Source organism: Lissotriton helveticus, chromosome 10, assembly GCF_964261635.1.
Source record: "Lissotriton helveticus chromosome 10, aLisHel1.1, whole genome shotgun sequence".
Classification (NCBI taxonomy): Eukaryota; Metazoa; Chordata; class Amphibia; order Caudata; family Salamandridae; genus Lissotriton; species Lissotriton helveticus.
In genome coordinates this window covers 347906877-347921575 of record NC_136071.1, presented here as the reverse complement: position 1 = coordinate 347921575, position 14699 = coordinate 347906877, and the positions used below count along the sequence as shown (strand labels likewise).

Here is a 14699-nt window from a genome sequence, read left to right as displayed (position 1 = left end):
TCTGTACACTCATACATCCACTCTTCTACCCATCCATCCATTCACTCATCCATCCCTCCATCCACCCTTTCACTCATCCATCCATTATCCATCCATCCACCCTTTCACCCTATCCATCTGTACACTCCTTCATCCACTCTTTTACCCATCATCCATTCACTCATCTATCCAGCCATTTACCCTTTCACCCATCCAGCCATCCTTTCACTTACTCATCCATCCACTCAGTCACTCATCCTCCCTCCCATCCACCCTTTCAGTCATCCATCCATCCTCCCTTTCTCTCTCCATCGACCCTTTCACTTAGCCATCCTTCCTTCCATCCACCCACCCATCCATCTACTCATCCGCTCATGAATCCATCCATTGACCCTATCACTCATCCATCCTTTCTCTCATCCATTTATCCTTTCACTCCTTCACTCATCTATTCATCCTTTAGTCCATCTACCATCCCTTTTACTCACTCATCCATCCTTACATCCACCCTTTCACTCATCCATCCATCCATTCACCCTTGCACTTATCAATTAATCAATCATCCATCTTTTCATTCATCTATCCACCCACCCACTCACTCATCCACCTTTTTACTCATCCATCCTTTCACTCATCCATCCACCCTTTTACCCATCCAGCTACCCTTCCACCCATACATCCAGCTATTTACCCTTTCTCCCTTACATCTTTCCACCACTCACTCATCAATCCACCCATCCGCTTTTATTATCCATCTATTCAATCTTTCATTCATCCATTCACCCTTTTACTAATTCATCCAGCCATCCACCCATCCCTTCACTTACTCACTCGCCCACCTTTTCATATTAATTTTGAGCTGAGCCTTTTTGAGCTGCAGAAGCCATTCCTGGACTGGGACAGAAGCCACCCAGGGCAGAGACAGGATCCACCACAGGTGGGGGGGCGGGGGGAGGGACAGGAGCCATCACTGGGCGGAGGGTAGGCAGGAGGGGGACCAGGATCCACCAGGGTGGGCACAGGGGTGGGCATGCGGTATTCTAGTATCATCTTGGTCTCTTCCAGGGTGGGGTAGGGCTCCTCACCCCCTCCTGGACAAGACAATGAGAAGTCAGTCTCTCTTTCCAAAGTGTTACTTTTGTCATCCCCCACTGTGATGTACAGTACTTAAAGGAGATACTCCAAGAGAACTAATTTAACCGACTGTCCTCCATACTTTGTTAATCAGTGTGGGTGCGATTGTGCCATTTCTTTATTTTATTATATTCAAGACTTCATGTTTGAAGAATCGAGGTTTGTTTACAATTTAGTTATAGTAATTAAGCTCTGTGCTGTGAAGAGAACCACGTGCTGCCTCGGTGTAATCCAGACCCGTTGTAGGATGTTTGGGGCCCTGCACAGAAAGGAAATGTCTCACACAAATTGCAGAGCCATGACACATTCAGGGCTGTTTGCATCTGAATAGATGCCCCTGCTCCTGAAGCTGCAGCCCCCCCCCCCCCTCTCAGTCACCTTCGAGCACCTCTTAACAGCTCATCAAGGGCTGGAGGTGTGAGGGGTGGGGGCTACAGCTTCAAGAGCAGGGGCATCTATTCAGATGCAAACAGCCCTGAATGCGTCATGTCACGTCAAGAGTGAAGTGAAAGTTGTGCCGGCTTTAGGGAGGTGCGACCGTGCCCCGTTAAAATTACGGACAAATGGCGTCCGTTAAAGAAACCTTCACGGACAACGGACAGATGGTCGAAATTACGGACTATCCGTGAAATTTACGGACGGTTGGTCACCCTGGTGGGAGTAATGTGTTAGGTATGATGAACATGGCTATCATGTAAAGCAACAGCTGTGGACTGTGTAACAGGCCAGTGCATGGTTCTTTAATAGGGTAATGTGTGTTGCCACAAACCTATGTTGTAAGGTTGCTGGTGCAACACCATGCACAGCCTAACTTTAAAGTCTCTGGTGCATAATGTTGCCGGTTATGAAAAGGAAAAATAAATAAATAAATATTTTAAAGTCTCTGATGTAAAATGATGCCAGTTATGAACAGGAAAATAAGTGCGTATTTTACACCTTTGGAGTGTGCAGAGAAAAAAAATTGAAATGCATCACGTAAACTCTATTTCCATGAGTTTCCCGCCTGTCTAGTACACGACAAGGCTTCTACGTGAGGAGAGAGGTGGCATGGACTGATAAGCATGGGAGTCTTGCAAAAAGTGGCGCTGAGGGTCTACAAATATGCACAGTCATGATGTTCTAAGACAGGGAGAGGTCGGTGAAAGTATTACATTTTTACACCTTGGGAGCGTGCAGAGAAAAAATTGAAATAGGGACGCAACTACACTTGCACTCTGAAATTTCGTGGAGCACCTAATTGTATCTTTTCGGCTAAACAGGCTTTGGTAGAAGACTACAGAGTTAACATGGCGCAGAGGGGAAACAGCCACCCTGATGAAACACACTCTATACTTAATGTAAGTAGCTATGGATCTTGTTTTATTCTTAAGGCAGTTCTGGTATTTGTTAAAAACTTTAGACAAGGAATAACTGTAAAATAAGCATGCATATAGGTATTATTGTAGTACTATATCATAGAGACAGCTTTAAGAGGGTAGAAATGACAAAACAAAACAATGCATTTTATACACATACCTTAAGTGTTGGTGGTCTTCAGGATATGTACGATGTGGTAGGGCCGCCTAAAAGCCGGCATCTGCTGTATTACAAGGGTCCATTTGTGGTAGGTGCACTGGCTGCTGCTCTGCGCACTTGTTCTACCCCAGATACTAAATTTAATTGACTGCTTGCCTTCCCCTGCTGCATCTCCTGGGAGTACACTCCTCAGCATACTGATACACGATCTTTACTTAACACAGCTTGCATTGCAGTACTTGTAGTGCTGGCTATTCTCAGTCTCATACTGTTTAGGGGCTGTACAGTAATGTTATTGGGAAATCGACAATGACAATACTTCCTATCAACATTCTATGCATTTTCGCATTCATTTGAGAAGACTATTGATGTTTTCAGGGTGAGTGTGCCATGAGGCTCCTAGGCTAGTCCATTTGTATTTACAGCAACCAGGATACAAAGTGCACATCAGAGGGCTCAGACAACACCACTGCATTTAACGATTACAGACGGGGCATGACATTCCTCAGCACACTGCCATTGTATCCCCTTATTTGGCACCGCTGATAGCCTCCTCGTGATTGTCTTCTGTTCAGTCGACTGCTGTATTGACAACACTGTTTTATTGTAGTTTTACTGCTTTGAGACCATGGCTCATGGATACACAGGTTTTTCTCTCTTGATCTCAGTTGCAAAAATTGTGCTCTGTAGACCATTCTTCGCAGTGGTTAATTTGTAAAAAATAAGCGCCGGGGATCATGTCAGGAGGCAGCTTTCACCAGCCCATTTCTCCTGTTAGCACGTCCTAAAACAGAACCAACTACGAAAGTGGGGAGAGGATGTGGTGTAATGGCCAGAGTGGCTGACTTTGGCGCAGGGAACCAGGTATGAGCCACGGCATCGGCTCAACATCCTGTGATTCTGGGCAAATTACTTAATCTCTCTATGCATAAATGAACGTGTCCTTAAATGGTGCTAATGAAAAGCACTGGTGTTGATGATTAAGCGTCGGCTGAGCACCGGAAAACACCGGCTCAAATTCTTCTGCTTCTTTGTGCTAGAGCTAAAACATACTGGAACCTGTCAATCTGTGGAAGCTATTCCTAAATGAAAGGGCCTTGAAATACATGTGCTGAGGCAGGAGGACAGATCCATACTCCCCATACACAGAGTATACTCCTTGTGTTGTACATTCCCAAAGGTGCAATCCAGTGTAGATAGAAAAACACAACATTTTTTTTGTCCACACCTATGTCACTCATGATTACCAACAAATGGTGCCCCGGGTGTTGGAACTAGGGGTGCAGCAGGTGGTACAGCACCCTCAGACCTGGAAGGAGTTAAGAAAGGTGATGGAAAACAGTGAAACCTTTCAATCTGTGACATTTTCAAACAGCATTACCAATGTGCTCAAAAGCAGTGAAAGATCAACGGAAATTAAGAAGAGCCCAGAGAACAAAGGTATGCCACTCTTGTGAGTGGATGATATCAGATTACAAGAACGAGGCACATGAAAGGCACCAATGTAACCAATAGCACATTTTTTAAAGTTTGCCAACATCGCAAACAAGAATAATTTGAGTCTTTTAATTGGGAAATGTGGAGACAGACATGTGTTAAAGTAGGGTGGGAAAACAAACCATTCCACAAATTATTTTACCCAGTCGTGCATGCATGGCTAAAACCACTCTGATTTATTAACGGTCTCTTCTAAGTAACTCAGTTCTTTAATATATATATATATATTTTTTTAAATAAATTGACAGTGTATTCACGTTTCATAATATTGCACCATAATGCAAACTGAACCACATTTTCACTAAAAAGGTCACAGACTATCATTCACCCGCTTCCATCCCTTCAGCACCCCACTTAAAACTTTTTTGTCATGCTCATTTGATACACTTGCTTGTTCAGTAACAGCATGATGCTTTAAGAACACCTACAGTTTTAGTGTGCTGAAGCCCCTGGTCAGCAGCCTGAATCAGAAAGGTGTTCTGGCATCACTGATGGTTTTTCAGAGCTCATGTGACATCGTTCAACCGATGACCCCTTTCAAACTCCCTGAGAAGCAGATCCTACGTTGGTTCATGCCGTAGAGCACTTCTGCTGATGAGTCTAGACCTTCCATATTTTAGATGACAGAAGATTTTTGTTTTCCAAATCCTCGTGCAATTAAAAGTGTCTCAGACCAAGGTAGACATCCCTCAATCACCATAGCGACCTTTAAAATCTACATACTTAGTGTGACAAAATAGGACTTTCTGTGGTGTATTGAGCCGAAGAAGAAAATGGACTAGGATGTCCAGAAAGCGAGGAAGTAAACATGATACTGTGTTAGTAGCAACCGTGCAAATAGGAAAGAACTCTTTGTTATATTATGGTAGGTGTTTTTATTTAGCCACCCTAAACTATTTACATGGTCTGTTAACACCCTTAAGTGTTATGTCAGTTTGCTCTCCAACAGAAGGTTAATTTATTGTGGAAATCAGACTTGTGTATTCCTGACTTGTTGTCAGCGTGTTTGTGGGGTCTTGCTCAGTTTGCACTGTTGTGGTGTGTCTCTATCCATGAGCCTCGAGTTTATTGTTTGTCCAATTTGTGGAGTAAACAAGAGGATGCCTCTGGGGGAGGGCGGCATGGTTTGCATTATATTTTTATATTATACTACAGCTCTGTATGGCCCAGCAGTGTGAGGGTTTGCTTGAAGAGTTTTGCCGGAGGAGTTTTGCTGTAATAGATAGTAGGTTTACAGTAGATGTTGAACACCCTCATTTTCTGTGTAAGACCTGTGTCTTGTTGCAACTTGGGTAAAGAAGCAGGTTGGTATGGTTTAGGCTAATGTGGTGTTGCAGTGGAGGGTGTAGGGTGGTGTGGGGAGTCAAGTGTGGTTTTGGCTATTGTACGACAATGAGATGTATAGTAATTACATTGCAATTTAGTGTGGCAAGGTAAGGTATGGTGTTATGTGGCATTTGGTGATGTGGTACACAGACCTTTAAGGTGAAATGTAATGATATGGTGTTCCAAAGTCGGAGAAAGTGTGGCAAGGTGTGGTATTGAGTGTGGTGTGGTACTGAGAGATGTGGTGTTGAAAATTTGTGATGTGACATGATAGCATATGTTAGTGTATGATATAATGTGCCGTGGTGAGGTAGACTGAAGTGGAGTGGTGCAATATGAGATTGTCTTGTGTGGTATGTTGGTGTGTTCGCTGGTACCGTGTGGTGATATGTACTAAGTGAACTTTGTTGTTGTATAGTTCTGCTGTGCTGTGATGTGCAATGTAATTGCTCCTATATGGATAGTTGTGGTATTGAAGGGCATGTTTACGGCATGGTGTGGTGTAGTCTGATGTGAAACCATAGGGAACTATGGGAGGGGTTGATGGATGGGTGGGGTGCAATATGATAGCCTGTGATGTGGCTTGTTATAATGTGTGGGATGTTGTAACCTGGTATAAGTATACTTGCATCCGGTGGTGCAACGTGTAGGATGTTGTGTTTTGCTGTGGTGTAGATTGGTACAGTGTTATATTTTATGGTGCTATGTGGCATATTTGGTATGGTGAACAGGGATCTGTGTTGTGGTACAGTAGGGTGTGTTGTATACCATAGAATGTATGGTCCTGTGTGGCGTTATTAAGTCAAGGAGGATGCTTTGAGGTGCAGTAGCAATGTTGAACAACCTCATTTTATGTGTCAGACTTGTGTCTTGCTGTAACTTGTGTAAAGAAGCAGGTTGGTATGGTTTAGACTGATGTAGTGTTGCAGTGGGTGTTGTAGGGTGGTCTGGGGAGGCAAGGGTGGTTTTGGCTATTGTACTACATCGGGGTGTATAGTAATTACATTGCAATTTAGGGTGGTAAGGTGAGGTATGGTGTTATGTGGCATTTGGTGATGTGGTACACAGACCTTTAAGGTGAGACGTAATGATATGGTGTGCCAAAGTCTGAGAAAGTGTGGCATGGTGTGGTATTGTGTGTGTTGAGAGTGGTGTGGTACTGAGAGATGTGGTGTTGAAAATTGATGATGTGACATGGTGGAATATGTTAGTGTAGGATATAATGTGCTGTAGTGAGGTAGACTCAAGTGGAGTGGTGCAATATGAGATTGTCTTGTGTAGTATGTTGGTGTGTTCCGTGGTGCGATGTGGTGATATGTACTAAGTGAACTTTGTTGTTGTATAGTTCTGCTGTGAGGTGTTGTGCAATGTAATTGCTCTTATATGGATAGTTGTGGTATTGAATGGCGTGTATACTGCATGGTGTTGTGTAGTCTGATGTGGAACCATAGGGAACTATGGGAGGGGTTGATGAATGCCTGTGGTGCAATATGATAGCATGTGATGTGGCTTGGTATAAAGTGTGGGATGTTGTAACCTGGTATAACTATACTTGTACCCGGTGGTGCAATGAGTAGGATGTAGCGTTTTGGTGTGGTGGAGATTGATGTGGTGTACATTAGTGTGGTGTTAGATTTTGTGTTGCTATGTGGCATATGTGGTATGGTGAACAGGGAGGTGTGTTGTAGTACAGTAGGGTATGTTGTGTTGTATAACATAGAATGTATGGTCATGTGTGGAGTTATGAAGTCAACAGGGTGCTGTGAGGTGCAGCAAAGTGACGGGAAGAGTTTTGCCGTAATAGATAGATGGTTTATACTAGATGTTGAGCACCCTCATTTTCTGTGTCTGACTTGTGTCTTGCTGTAACTTATGTAAAGAAGGAGGTTGGGATGGTTTAGACGGATGTGGTATTGCAGAGGGTGGTGTAGGGTGGTGTAGGGGAGTCAAGTGTGGTTTTGGCTATTGTACTACATTGGGTTTATAGTAATTACATTGCAATTTAGGGTGGTAAGGTGAGGTATGGTGTTATGTGGCATTTGGTGATGTGGTACACAGACCTTTAAGGTGAGACGTAATGATATGGTGTGCCAAAGTCTGAGAAAGTGTGGCATGGTTTGGTATTGTGTGTGTTGAGAGTGGTATGGTACTGAGAGAGAGGGTCTTGAAAATTGATTTTGTGACATGATGGAATATGTTGGTGTATGATATAATGTGCTGGAGTGAGATAGACTGGAGTGGAGTAGTGCAATATGAGATTGTCTTGTGTGGTATGTTGGTGTGTTCAGTGGTGCGGTGTGGTGATATGTACTAAGGAAACTTTGTTGTTGTATAGTCCTGCTGTGCTGCGATGTTGCATGTAATTACGCTTATCTGGATAGTTGTGGTATTGAAAGGTATGTATACTGCATGGTGTGGTATAGTCTGACGTGGAACCATAGGGAACTATGGGAGGGGTTGATGGGTGCGTGGGGTGCAATATGATAGCATGTGATGTGGCTTGGTATAAAGTGTGGGATGTTATAATCTGGTATAAGTATACTTGTATCCGGTGGGTCAATGTGTAGGATGTTGCGTTTTGGTGTGGTGTACATTAGTGTGGTGTTAGGTTTTGTGTTGCTGTGTGGCATATGTGGTATGGTGAACAGGGAGGTGTGTTGTGGTGCTGTAGGGTGTGTTGTGTTGTATACCATAGAATGTATGGTCATGTGTGGAGGTATGAAGTCAACGTGGGTGCTGTGAGGTACGGCAACGGGCCTGGGTATATGGTTGTAGTGAGTGGGTGCAGTGTAGAGTTGTTGTGTGAGATGATGGGTGGTGGTCTCATTTAGGATTTCACCCTTGTTCCCCAGCAGCTGGGGTGCTATCCGGTAAGGTGTGAATTGATCTGGACTAACGTTTTGTGAGGTGAGTTGCATTGTGCTGAACACAATATAGTGTGGTGTTAAGCTCACTGATTATAATGTCTGCCTCCCACAAAACGTTAGTCCAGATCAATTCACACCTTACCGGATAGCACCCCAGCTGCTGGGGAACAAGGGTGAAATCCTAAATGAGACCACCACCCATCATCTCACACAACAACTCTACACTGCACCCACTCACTACAACCATATACCCAGGCCCGTTGCCGTACCTCACAGCACCCACGTTGACTTCATACCTCCACACATGACCATTACATTCTATGGTATACAACACAACACACCCTACTGCACCACAACACACCTCCCTGTTCACCATACCACATATGCCACACAGCAACACAAAACCTAACACCACACTAATGTACACTACACCAAAACGCAACATCCTACACATTGACCCACCGGATACAAGTATACTTATACCAGATTATAACATCCCACACTTTATACCAAGCCACATCACATGCTATCATATTGCACCCCACGCACCCATCAACCCCTCCCATAGTTCCCTATGGTTCCACGTCAGACTATACCACACCATGCAGTATACATACCTTTCAATACCACAACTATCCAGATAAGCGTAATTACATGCAACATCACAGCACAGCAGGACTATACAACAACAAAGTTTCCTTAGTACATATCACCACACCGCACCACTGAACACACCAACATACCACACAAGACAATCTCATATTGCACTACTCCACTCCAGTCTATCTCACTCCAGCACATTATATCATACACCAACATATTCCATCATGTCACAAAATCAATTTTCAAGACCCTCTCTCTCAGTACCATACCACTCTCAACACACACAATACCACGCCATGCCACACTTTCTCAGACTTTGGCACAACATATCATTACGTCTCACCTTAAAGGTCTGTGTACCACATCACCAAATGCCACATAACACCATACCTCACCTTACCACCCTAAATTGCAATGTAATTACTATAAACCCAATGTAGTACAATAGCCAAAACCACACTTGACTCCCCACACCACCCTACACCCTCCACTGCAACACCACATTAGCCTAAACCATACCAACCTGCTTCTTTACCCAAGTTACAACAAGACACAGGTCTTACACAGAAAATGAGGGTGTTCAACATCTACTGTAAACCTACTATCTATTACAGCAAAACTCCTCCGGCAAAACTCTTCAAGCAAACCCTCACACTGCTGGGCCATACAGAGCTGTAGTATAATATAAAAATATAATGCAAACCATGCCGCCCTCCCCCAGAGGCATCCGCTTGTTTACTCCACAAATTGGACAAACAATAAACTCGAGGCTCATGGATAGAGACACACCACAACAGTGCAAACTGAGCAAGACCCCACAAACACGCTGACAACAAGTCAGGAATACACAAGTCTGATTTCCACAATAAATGAACCTTCTGTTGGAGAGCAAACTGACATAACACTTAAGGGTGTTAACAGACCATGTAAATAGTTTAGGGTGGCTAAATAAAAACACCTACCATAATATAACAAAGAGTTCTTTCCTATTTGCACGGTTGCTACTAACACAGTATCATGTTTACTTCCTCGCTTTCTGGACATCCTAGTCCATTTTCTTCTTCGGCTCAATACACCACAGAAAGTCCTATTTTGTCACACTAAGTATGTAGATTTTAAAGGTCGCTATGGTGATTGAGGGATGTCTACCTTGGTCTGAGACACTTTTAATTGCACGAGGATTTGGAAAACAAAAATCTTCTGTCATCTAAAATATGGAAGGTCTAGACTCATCAGCAGAAGTGCTCTACGGCATGAACCAACGTAGGATCTGCTTCTCAGGGAGTTTGAAAGGGGTCATCTGTTGAACGATGTCACATGAGCTCTGAAAAACCATCAGTGATGCCAGAACACCTTTCTGATTCAGGCTGCTGACCAGGTGCTTCAGCACACTAAAACTGTAGGTGTTCTTAAAGCTTCATGCTGTTACTGAACAAGCAAGGGTATCAAATGAGCATGACAAAAAAGTTTTGAGTGGGGTGCTGAAGGGATGGAAGCGGGTGAATGATAGTCTGTGACCTTTTTAGTGAAAATGTGGTTCAGTTTGCATTATGGTGCAATATTATGAAACGTGAATACACTGTCAATTTATTTAAAAAAATATATATATATATATTAAAGAACTGAGTTACTTAGAAGAGACTGTTAATAAATCAGAGTGGTTTTAGCCATGCATGCACGACTGGGTAAAATAATTTGTGGAATGGTTTGTTTTCCCACCCTACTTTAACACATGTCTGTCTCCACATTTCCCAATTAAAAGACTCAAATTATTCTTGTTTGCGATGTTGGCAAACTTTAAAAAATGTGCTATTGGTTACATTGGCGCCTTTCATGTGCCTCGTTCTTGTAATCTGATATCATCCACTCACAAGAGTGGCATACCTTTGTTCTCTGGGCTCTTCTTAATTTCCGTTGATCTTTCACTGCTTTTGAGCACATTGGTAATGCTGTTTGAAAATGTCACAGATTGAAAGGTTTCACTGTTTTCCATCACCTTTCTTAACTCCTTCCAGGTCTGAGGGTGCTGTACCACCTGCTGCACCCCTAGTTCCAACACCCGGGGCACCATTTGTTGGTAATCATGAGTGACATAGGTGTGGACAAAAAAAATGTTGTGTTTTTCTATCTACACTGGATTGCACCTTTGGGAATGTACAACACAAGGAGTATACTCTGTGTATGGGGAGTATGGATCTGTCCTCCTGCCTCAGCACATGTATTTCAAGGCCCTTTCATTTAGGAATAGCTTCCACAGATTGACAGGTTCCAGTATGTTTTAGCTCTAGCACAAAGAAGCAGAAGAATTTGAGCCGGTGTTTTCCGGTGCTCAGCCGGCGCTTAATCATCAACACCAGTGCTTTTCATTAGCACCATTTAAGGACACGTTCATTTATGCATAGAGAGATTAAGTAATTTGCCCAGAATCACAGGATGTTGAGCCGATGCCGTGGCTCATACCTGGTTCCCTGCGCCAAAGTCAGCCACTCTGGCCATTACGCCACATCCTCTCCCCACTTTCGTAGTTGGTTCTGTTTTAGGACATGCTAACAGGAGAAATGGGCTGGTGAAAGCTGCCTCCTGACATGATCCCCGGCGCTTATTTTTTACAAATTAACCACTGCGAAGAATGGTCTACAGAGCACAATTTTTGCAACTGAGATCAAGAGAGAAAAACCTGTGTATCCATGAGCCATGGTCTCAAAGCAGTAAAACTACAATAAAACAGTATTGTCAATACAGCAGTCGACTGAACAGAAGACAATCACGAGGAGGCTATCAGCGGTGCCAAATAAGGGGATACAATGGCAGTGTGCTGAGGAATGTCATGCCCCGTCTGTAATCGTTAAATGCAGTGGTGTTGTCTGAGCCCTCTGATGTGCACTTTGTATCCTGGTTGCTGTAAATACAAATGGACTAGCCTAGGAGCCTCATGGCACACTCACCCTGAAAACATCAATAGTCTTCTCAAATGAATGCGAAAATGCATAGAATGTTGATAGGAAGTATTGTCATTGTCGATTTCCCAATAACATTACTGTACAGCCCCTAAACAGTATGAGACTGAGAATAGCCAGCACTACAAGTACTGCAATGCAAGCTGTGTTAAGTAAAGATCGTGTATCAGTATGCTGAGGAGTGTGCTCCCAGGAGATGCAGCAGGGGAAGGCAAGCAGTCAATTAAATTTAGTATCTGGGGTAGAACAAGTGCGCAGAGCAGCAGCCAGTGCACCTACCACAAATGGACCCTTGTAATACAGCAGATGCCGGCTTTTAGGCGGCCCTACCACATCGTACATATCCTGAAGACCACCAACACTTAAGGTATGTGTATAAAAGGCATTGTTTCGTTTTGTAATTTCTACCCTCTTAAAGCTGTTAGGTCTCTATGATATAGTACTACAATAATACCTATATGCATGCTTATTTTACAGTTATTCCTTGTCTAAAGTTTTTAACAAATACCAGAACTGCCTTAAGAATAAAACAAGATCCATAGCTACTTACATTAAGTATAGAGTGTGTTTCATCAGGGTGGCTGTTTCCCCTCTGCGCCATGTTAACTCTGTAGTCTTCTACCAAAGCCTGTTTAGCCGAAAAGATACAATTAGGTGCTCCAAGAAATTTCAGAGTGCAAGTGTAGTTGCGTCCCTATTTAAATTTTTTCTCTGCACGCTCCCAAGGTGTAAAAATCTAATACTTTCACCGACCTCTCCCTGTCTTAGAACATCATGACTGTGCATATTTGTAGACCCTCAGCGCCACTTTTTGCAAGACTCCCATGCTTATCAGTCCATGCCACCTCTCTCCTCACGTAGAAGCCTTGTCGTGTACTAGACAGGCGGAAAACTCATGGAAATAGAGTTTACGTGATGCATTTCAATTTTTTTTCTCTGCACACTCCAAAGGTGTAAAATACGCACTTATTTTCCTGTTCATAACTGGCATCATTTTACATCAGAGACTTTAAAATATTTATTTATTTATTTTTCCTTTTCATAACCCGCATCATTATGCACCAGAGACTTTAAAGTTAGGCTGTGCATGGTGTTGCACCAGCAACCTTACAACATAGGTTTGTGGCAACACACATTACCCTATTAAAGAACCATGCACTGGCCTGTTACACAGTCCACAGCTGTTGCTTTACATGATAGCCATGTTCATCATACCTAACACATTACTCCCACGTAGAAAGAAGCCACAATTGCATAACACGTCTTTATTTTATTTATTTTCTTTTTCATAACCGGCATCATTTTTACATCAGAGACTTTAAAATATTTATTTATTTTATTTTTCCCTTTCATAACCGGCATCATTTTACACCAGAGACTTTAAAGTTAGGCTATACAAAATATTGCATTGGCAAACTAACAGTCTAGGGTTGCTGCAGCATACTCCACCATGTTACAAACAGTGCCCTGGCCTATTACACAGTCCACAGCTGTTGCTTTACATGATAGCCACGTTTATCATACCTTACACATTATACACACACACACACACACACATAGAAAAGAAGCCACAATTGCATAACACATGTTTTTATTCATTTTTATTTTATTTTCATAACTACTGTCATTTTACAGCAGAGACTTTTTAAAATTAGGCGGCAAAATTACTGCCCCAGCAAACAAACAGTCTAGCTTCCCGCCTCTTCTGGGCCCAATGGAAGTCCTGCCCTTGGTTGGCTATGGCTACGCCCCTACACCACAGGCCACCACTCAGGAGCTCCATAGGCATCAGCCACGCCTCCTAGGGGGCTGACCTACCTCCAAAAAGACCCTGCAACACTCCCATTCCACAGATGGACATCGACACTGCTCAAACAACACCAGCCTGCAGCCGCAACTAGCCGCTGAAAATGCCCAGACATGTCCATCCATGCCCAGACATATGCCTGCTTGCCCCACCAAAATAGCGCACACAGGTAAGTCTCTGCTCACCCATCCCATAACCCTAAACACCCCTAGTAGCCTTGCAGCCAGCCCCGGGCAGCCCTCACCATCACTCTACACCTATGATACACCTACACATCCAATATTTCCTGTGTGGAGGACACACACACTACACCTGGTCTTCTGTCGAAGTCTGTTCACTCACAAAGATGCATTTAGGTACTCCAAAACACTTGTCAGAGTGCCAGTGTGTGTTTAAGTTATGTCCCTATTTTTATACCTGTTACAATCTGATAAAAGCCCATGGAGTCGTCCTCTAGACTGGCTGGAACTTATGGCAAAGAAGAGAGTTTACGTGTTAACCAGACCAAAGTGTAAAAGCTCGCCTTAAAAATGTTGTACACTCATATATGTTACATTCTGATAAAGCAGTCTTGTAGGCTCCCTCTAACAGGCGGGAAACTCGTGGCGAGAGAGAGAGCTTACGTATTACACTTCAATTTTTTTCTGCAGCCTCCCAAATGTAAAAGAGCGCCTTTGAAAATGTCATACTTTCTTTGCCTCTGTCATGCTTATCAGTCCTTGCCAGCTGACTCTTATGTAGAAGCCTCTTCGTGTCTTTGCAGTCTTTTAGACTGTTTAAAATTAGGCGGCAGAATGTTACATCAGCAAACTTACATTTTAGTTTTGCCGCTCTTATGAGCCTCTTGTTCGTCCTGCTCTTTCTGTGTTGCACCAGCATTTTTTCTCACCCTGTTACATCACCATGGCTGGTTTGCCCCCTTTTGTGACACTTGCGCCATCCAACCCTTTATGGGCTGTAGCAGACTATTTTACAGTTACAAAAATATGCCTGTCCATGTTGCTGTACCCTGAC

At 43.3% G+C, this 14699-nt stretch overlaps 1 protein-coding gene and 1 long non-coding RNA gene across 8 annotated transcripts in view; one reads left to right on the top strand and one right to left on the bottom strand.

Annotated features, from left to right (window-relative positions):
* The window catches only part of SCAP (SREBF chaperone), a 678128-nt gene that overhangs the window by 70361 nt on the left and 593068 nt on the right, over window positions 1–14699 (bottom strand). The gene's annotated exons all lie outside the window — the stretch shown is intronic.
* Window positions 12083–14699, top strand: part of LOC144783806 (uncharacterized) — a 55932-nt gene continuing 53315 nt past the window's right edge. The window contains exon 1 of one of the 2 annotated variants that reach the window (XR_013601603.1): window positions 12083–12245. This is a non-coding gene — a long non-coding RNA (uncharacterized LOC144783806). Of the gene's footprint in view, window positions 12246–13732; window positions 13855–14699 lie in introns of those variants that run through there. The other variant, XR_013601602.1, reaches the window with a different exon arrangement.